This window comes from Myotis davidii, unplaced genomic scaffold (assembly GCF_000327345.1).
Source record: "Myotis davidii unplaced genomic scaffold, ASM32734v1 scaffold242, whole genome shotgun sequence".
NCBI classification, from domain to species: Eukaryota; Metazoa; Chordata; class Mammalia; order Chiroptera; family Vespertilionidae; genus Myotis; species Myotis davidii.
This window is the reverse complement of record NW_006295821.1, coordinates 3,095,237-3,103,430: the sequence shown is the minus strand read 5'-3', so window position 1 is coordinate 3,103,430 and position 8,194 is coordinate 3,095,237. Positions and strand designations below refer to the sequence as shown.

The 8,194-nt window shown below is 39.6% G+C and overlaps 1 protein-coding gene across 1 annotated transcript in view; it reads left to right on the top strand.

The window, feature by feature from the left end:
• MYO16 (myosin XVI) overlaps positions 1-8,194 on the top strand; it is a 439,204-nt gene that overhangs the window by 262,097 nt on the left and 168,913 nt on the right. The window lies entirely within an intron of this gene.

Below are 8,194 nucleotides of genomic sequence, written 5' to 3'. Positions count from 1 at the left end.
TACTGCTCTATAACAATAATTTTATCTGGAATTTATTTTATTTTTTAATTTATTGATTGTCTTAGTATTGTCTTACTTTATGTTTCTGTATTTCTAATGTAGATTTACTTTAGTTCTCTCTCTCTCTCTCTCTCTCTCTCTCTCTCTCTCTCAAAGCTATATAAAAGTATATATTAAAAAAAGAAGAAGAAATTGGGAATGGTAGAGGTTGGTCAGTAACTAGCCTGAAAAAGAAACTGTGCCAAATTTTCAATAAGAAAAAGATTACAGAGAATAGTTACAGAGGAAAAGTTGAGGAGAAAGACAGGGGACAGTGAGGTGACCCAGAAGTGTGTCCCCAGTGGAAACAGCCACCTCCTCTCTGGCTGGAGAGAAAAAGGGAGGAGATAGTATTACTGGCCTGGGAGCCAAAGACAGTGGGAGCCGGAACCTTGGAAGCCTGTCCCAGAAACACTGGGGCCATGAACAGGATGAGGATGGAGCCAGTGTTTGTTGGGCGAGAAGGGGATTCCCACGGTTTTCACCCTAGTCCTGCTCTCCAATCTTCTGCCAGGGCCCCGGTGGCAGCCCTAGATGGAAGGCTAGGTGACATACCACAGAGCAGGCAAGGACAGGGGTTTGCCAGAGAGTAAACGGTGTATGTAACAGGGAAAGGCATTACCAAGCACAACGTGCGGTGGAGTCCAATTCTTTTGACAGTGCATACTTAGACAAAAATAGATTAGATAGGAAGGTGAATAGCTAAAGAAAGAGAGAGAGGGAAAAAGGAGAAAAGAAGTAGGCTATCTCTGGAAAAAAGAATTAGAGGTAAATTGTATTTTATAATTTTCAGTATTTTCCAAATTTTATAATTGAACATGCATTACATTGTCTGAAATATATTTAAAAGGTCAGTCCTAGCTATTTTTCTTGATTTTTTCCAAATGTAGTCTTTTAACCCCGATTCAATGAAGATTGTATTTATTAACTTTTGCTATTAACCACATCCAAGGCAATTTGAAAATCTACATAGATGCAGCCACTTACACCCATTTAGTGTGTGCATATATAACTGTTCTAATCCCCTAGAAGTAATTTATTTTACTGATGGTCTATGCTAATAAAATAATTGAACTTCAGTGTGAACTGGCCCCAGTTCAACATTATATTGAATAAACAGGAAAGTGAGGCCCAGAGAAGCTGAGTGACTGACTACGCATGCTTCCATAGTTCATTAGTGCAGCCCCGTCCTGTGTGTCTTTAGGCCGATCGGTGGGAAATAGAATATGAACCCTCCTTCACAACCCTCAGTCCGCTGTCCCTTCTCCTTTAGTACACTCTCATTCACCTCATTTTCCCTAGACTTCCAGCACTGTGTATGACTTCTGCAGGGCACCACAGTAATAAGGTGTTTTAAAAAAAAATACTGGCTTCTATTGCTAAGGTCTTAGACAAAGCATTTGAACATTCTTTCTCTATATCCATTTACAAAATGTTAACTATCCTAAGGGGGGCGGGGGGAGTATAGCCTGAGTATAATTATACCGTAGTCTCATTATAAACTTATCAGCATTTTAAAAATATGCCATTATCTGCTCTACTAGTTGTTCCATTTCTCAAATGCGCGGAAAACATCGATCCTCTGCAAACCCTGTCCCTGGGCTCCCTTACCCTCTGCCAGCATCACCCAGGAGGACAGAGCTCACAGAGCATAAGTCACTGGTACCTGGAGCCGTGACTCTCAAGCTTGAAGATGCACAGAATCAATAGGGGAACAAGTTAAAAGTGCAAGTTCCTTGGCTCCAGCCCCATCAATGACTATTAGAGGTCCGGGCGAGGTCTGAACGGTGTGCATGTTTATTAAGCACCAGCGAACGTTTTCCGATAGGGACTCTGGGAAGCACATTTTCAGAAACACTGAAGGTATTAGCCTCAGAGAAGGTGCTCAGCTTAGCACATGCTCCACTGTCTCTCATTGCTCTCCTGCTGTGGGCCAGGCTCCTGGCCAGGGGTTGAGACCTCAGACGTGGGAACACACCAAGCCCCAGCTCTTCATCAAGGTCGAATCAGCCAACTGCTCTTGCTTTCCACTCGGGGAATTCAAATCAGTGACGGTGGATAGAGCCATTGCCGCAGGGCGCTCTCACCTTCGGATATTTCTGTTTCCTTGGTGATTAGCCAAGCATGAGCCAGACAGCCTTCATGCAGAAAGAAGATGCGTGTGGTTTGGCATTTCATAACTTCCCTTTGTGGACCAGGAAACGAGGTACCTTGCTGAATTGTAATTCACAGCCACGGTGAAAGTTTTATACTCCCTTTTCATATATAGCTAACACAATTTATCTTTTAATTATATTTATTGCAGTCCCAGAGTGTTACAGCGAGTCCTTCCAAAAAAGCAGCATGCTTCCCTGCTCCCTAGTTTATCCTGCACTCTTCATCTGGCATGCACACTCAAGCATTTAGACGCGTATTGCTCATGGCTGAAACATAAGCAAATTGCTAAATTTCCTTTGGACTCATTTTATTGAACAGAATCATTCCAAAAGAAATCTTTGAATACATGACAATTTCCTTAGATTTGTATTAGGCTGCATGCATATAAATTTCGCCATTACATGCATGAGGGGCGCTGTCACTTCCAGCATGAATCCTATCATCCAGCCCTTCAGACGAAGAAAACATAAAGACAGAGTGGAAAAGGAAAGAATTTAACCAGGTCTCTATCTTTGGCGACTTTCATGTTTTTCTTCTTTCATCCCTCACATAACAAAACAGCAAGAATAGGGAGGATAGGGCTGTGAGCAGAGCAGCTGTCCAGAATGACCTAGAAAGGTCTCTGCTTCAAACCTGCTTCCTGCTGCTCCAGCAGCACCTGTATGTTCCTCAACTCCCCTCCCCCCAACCCCAGTGGATAGATCTTTAACTATTCTCATGACATGGAAGACTCACCAAGATAGAAGGGATTTCTAGGATACATTGAGTTCCTCCTCGGTGGATCCCCTTTCATAGAATCCTCTCTGCCCATTCATATAGGCTTTGCAGTTCACTTCCCTTTGCATTGCCCAGGCACCCCGGGGCCTTGTCCCCCTGCTTTGCCTCCTCTGCCTTCTAGAAGCCACTGGTCTCAATGAGATCCAGACGCTGGATGTGATGTACTTAGATTCTCAGGGAGACTTGCTTTATTTGGAAGCAATTTCTCAGTGGTGGAATGAATGGGTTTTGACTGATACAATTACAGGCACAGGATGAGAGTCTCGTTTTTTGGATAAGCAGCCCATTTAGCAGCCTCAAAAATAGGGGACATAGATGTTCCATGAGTCCTTCTCAAGTCCATAAGGTAAAAAAAGTTTCTGAGACAGTCTGGGAGAAAAGTGCAGGTGAGCAGTAGAAGCAGGTCTGAGGGATATTAGTAGAAGGTGATAGGTATGATGCAAAGCTAAGTACTGACAAGCTTTTTCACATATCTTCAAGGCCATCTTGAGAAGTGGGGGCATGGCATTACCTTCCATGTTCCCTAGGTGAGAAGGCAGGAAGTCCTGGTGCCTTGACCAGGCTGGGTACCAGGCTGGACATGCCAAGGAGGGCCGCCAACTCTGCCCAGGGAGTGGAGCCTTGGAAAAAGGACTTGGCATTGGCAGCTGGAAAAGCCGGCAAGGAAATTCCTAAATGGAAGGCAGGAGTCATGTTAAGAGAGGAATTTTGGAGCAGAGTGGCAGGAAGTGAGGAGAAAGTACAATGGGAAGCACCTGGAACTATGCCATAAATCAAAGGATTTTATTAGGTGAAGTGGACATCTCTCCCTAGATAGTGAGGATTTATCAGCAATTTGACATGAGTGACTGTTGAGTTAGATTTTTGGTTTTTTATTTCCATCATTTTATCAACATCTTAAAGTTTGTGTGTTCATTTAAGACAAAAAGAAAACATGTGAGTTACCAGAGATCAGATTACCTTTTTTTTTTTTTAGCCATGACCACCTCATTTGCTATACATTTTTTAAAAGTGAAAACAACAGGGGGATGGGAGCATGAGTGTGTGTGTGGGGGAGAGGTTGGGGGTTAATGGGGGGGATGAGGACACATTTGTAATACCTTAATAATAATAAAAAAAGAAAAAAAAGAAAATAAAAGATATGTAAATTGCTCTTATAGACTTTAGACTAGAGACAAATAATAAACAAATAAAGACTTGTTGACAAATAAAAAAAAGCAAAAACAATTAAAAAAAACACCTTCCAGTGACATTTATTGAAATTGCAGTTTTCCTTTTAGTGTGTGTGATTTTGAAATGCTTAGGCAGATCTCAGATTTCAGCATTGTGCTCAGTTTTTGAATCTGTACTGTGCTCCCACCTCACCCCCATGGTTAGGGGATGTCATTGGAGGTTTAGTGGGGGATCAGGACTTTCACCACTGCCCAGAGCTAGCCCGGCCACAGCTCCTCTCTCTCCACACACAGTTGGTGGAGTGCACTTTAGTAAACAAAGAAGCACATCTACTCTTGCCGCCTGCTCACCCGACAGCCCCAAGTGTGGCTACAGTCCCAGTGGAGACCCAGAGCTCCCATGCTTGCCCAGCAGTTGTGAGAGTCCCCTCTTCTTTTATGTCAGAGGAGGTTGAGAGGGGAAGCTAGCCTTCTCCCACCCAGCAGTACCAGGCTGTGCCTCCCTTCTCCTGCTGAGTGGGGTCAGAGGAAGGCAGCCAAAACAAAGGTTTAAGTTGGAAGCTACAACACCTTCCTCCAGACAAGTGATCCACATCTTCCTAGGAAAGCAGCAGGACCATGGGAGAACTCAACAACATCATCAGCCAAGAGGATCTATTTTGCTCTGGAACACTTAAAACAAGAAAAGCAGAATATGCATTCCATGCAAGTACCCATGGAACATGTAGCAAAAAAGATCATAAATCAAAACTAAATAAACTCAGAAGGATCAAAATTATACAGAATGCATTTGCCTGCCACAGTGCAATCAAACTAGAAGTCAATAACAGAAAGATAACAAGAAAATCACCAAATACTTGGAAACTAAGCATTGCCCTACTGTATAATCCATGGATTAAAAAAAAAAAGACTTCACAAGGGAATTTAAAAAAAAAAGTAGAACTGAATGAAAATGAAAATGTAAGAATCAAATTTGTGAAACATGGCTAAAACAGGTCAAGAAGAAAATTTATAGAGATAAATGAATATATTAGAAAAGAGGATAGTCTCAAATCATAATCAACTCCCACCTTAACAACCTAGGAAAAGGAGAGACAAATACACTGAAAGCAAGAAAACAGAAGGCAGTCACAAAGAGCAGAAATCAATAGAATTTTAAAAGGACAGAGAAAATCAATAAAACAAAGATCTGGTTCTTTTAAAATGACCACAAAATATGATAAACAGCTAGTAAAAATGACAAAGAGAAAAGATACAAGTTGCTAATATCAGGAATAAAATAGGAAGCATCACTACAAACTGCAGACACTGTAGACATTAAAAAGATCAAAAGGGAATTACAATCAGCTGTTATAAATTTAATAATTTAACAACTTAGATGAAAAGGGCCTATTCCTCAAAAAACACAAACTACCTCAGTTTACCCAATATTACTACATAATTTTAATAGCTCGATAATCATCAAGGATATGAATTTGTAATTTAACTCAACTGAACAGAACAGGAAGGCTCTGGTCCCATTTGGTTACACTGGAGCTTTCCTCAAATACTGAAAGGAAAATGAACACTAACCTTACATAGAAGAGAGAACTCTCCTTAATTAATTTTCTGAAGCTACTATTACCCTGATATTAAAGGTATTTAAGACAAAGACAGTATATACATCCACAAAAGAAAAAGAAAATTTGAAGATCACTATCCATCATGATACAAATGCAAAATACTTTTAAATACTAGCAAATATAATTCAATAATATGTTAAAAAATCATTCACATTAATAATTAATTTTTCCCCAGGGATGCAAAGCTGGTTCTATATTTGAAAATCAATCAAGATAATCTACCATATTAACCGGCTAAAGAAGAAAAAAATCACAGAATTATATAAATAAATGTGGAAAAAGCATTTTATAAATTTAACATCCATTCATGATAAAAAAAAAAAGACTTAGAAAAAAATGTAGGAATAGAGGGGACAACCTCAATTTGATAAAGAGCATCTACTAACATCTTATAGTTAACCTTATATTCAATGGTGAAAGACAGTGTTTTGCTCATAAGATCAGAAACAAGGCAAGAATGTCTGCTCTCACTACTGTTATTAAACATAGTGCTGAAAGGCATAGTGCTATAAGGCAAGAAATGAAATAAAAGACATTGAAAAGGAAGAAAGAAATTGTATTTGTAGCTAACATGGTTGTCCATGTGAAAAATCTCAAGAAATCTATAAGCCAGAAGCTCATAATAAATCTTCTATCTATCATCTATCTATCTATCTATCTATCTATCTATCTATCTATCTATCTATCTATCTTCTGGAACTAATAAATGAGCCCCTCAAAGTCACAAGATACAATATAAACATAAAGTAATCAATGTCATTTCTATACTAGAGGCCTGGTGCGAGAAGGTTGGCCAGCTGTGGGAGGTTGGCTGTGGAGCACACAAATCACTAGGGGCAGCTCCTGCATTGAGCATCTGCTCCCTGGTGGTCAGTATGTGTCATAGCAACTGGTCGACTGGTCATAATGGTCACTTAGTTTTATATATATATATATAGATACTAGTAATGGACAGTAAATTTAAAATATAACATTGATAATCACTCATAAAAATGCAAATAGGTATAAATCTATCAAAACATGAAGATCTATATGCTAAAAGCCACAAAATGTGGATGAAAAAAGTCAAAGATATAAATAAAAGGAGATATATGTCATATTTGTGGATTTGAAGACAATACAATAAATAGTCAATTTACTAATAATATAGTAATAATTCTCCCCAAATTGATACAGGGGTTTGATGTAATTCCTATCAAAATCATGTGAAATTTTATTTAGATATAGCAACATATAGTGAATATTATTCTAAAATGTATATGAATACATGAAGAAAGTAGAATAGTTAAAACAACTCTTAAAAAGGAGAATAATGTGGGAGGAATTAGTCTACTTAATTTAAAGTCATGTTATAAATTAATCAAGATGGAGGTGAAGACATAAGTCAATGGAACAGATTAAAGAATGGAGAAATAGATTCATACAGATGTGTTCAATTGATTTGAGGCAGGTGAGTGTACCCAGAAATTGTCAACATGGGTGATCCAGGCAATGATGTGAATGTCCTAAATGTTTAGCTCATTAATGTCAATATTCTGGTTGTGATGGTTTGCTAGGATATTATCATTGGAGGGATTGGGTGAAGGGTCCACAACTGAATTATTTCTTACAAATGAATGTGCGTCTGCAAGGCTCATTCAGGGTTATTTGGCTTTTTTCTATATTCCTCTCACTAGATACATAGCCTCTTTCTCATGGACTCCTTTTCTGTTTAGTCCCCTCTTGCTGCCCATGAGACAGTCCTCTCAAGCTGACTGGTTAAAATTTCACAAGCAGTCGGGTGATTGTTGCCTTTATTGACCTAACCACCCATACTCCCTTATGGGCAATGTGCCATTCAGCCTGGCCCGTGTGGCTCAGTGGCTGAGCGTCAACATATGAACCAGGAGGTCTCAGTTCATTTCTCACTCAGGACACATGCCCGGGTTGCAGACTTTGCAGACTTGACCTCCAGTGTGGGGCATGCAGGAGGCAACAGATCAGATTCTCTCTTATCACTGATGTTTCTCTCTCCCTTCCTCTCTGAAATCAATAAAAATGTATTTTGAAAAAAGAGGTGGCATTCATTGGGCAGCTGCTTCCCTTAGTTCAGTCCTGACCCACCAGGGCAAAGGACAGCCTATGACACCTGACCGTAGTGACATGCCTCAAAATTTTTCCACAAGAAGCAGAAGCAGCTGTTGAAACTGATAAGCCTTCTGGCTGAGCTGATTTCTCAAGACCACATTGGAGTTCATGCTTAGCTGAGATTGGGAGAGGCAATAAAACATGAATCTCTTAAGAGACCAAATCTCCCAGGCCAGACTGGAATACCAATGAAAGCAGACAATGAAGTCATTTAAGTGTATTTAGAACTAAACTGTCCTTGAATAATCTAGGCATTATTTTTTCATATGTTTTCTTTGTTTTAAAGACTTCAGAATAAAG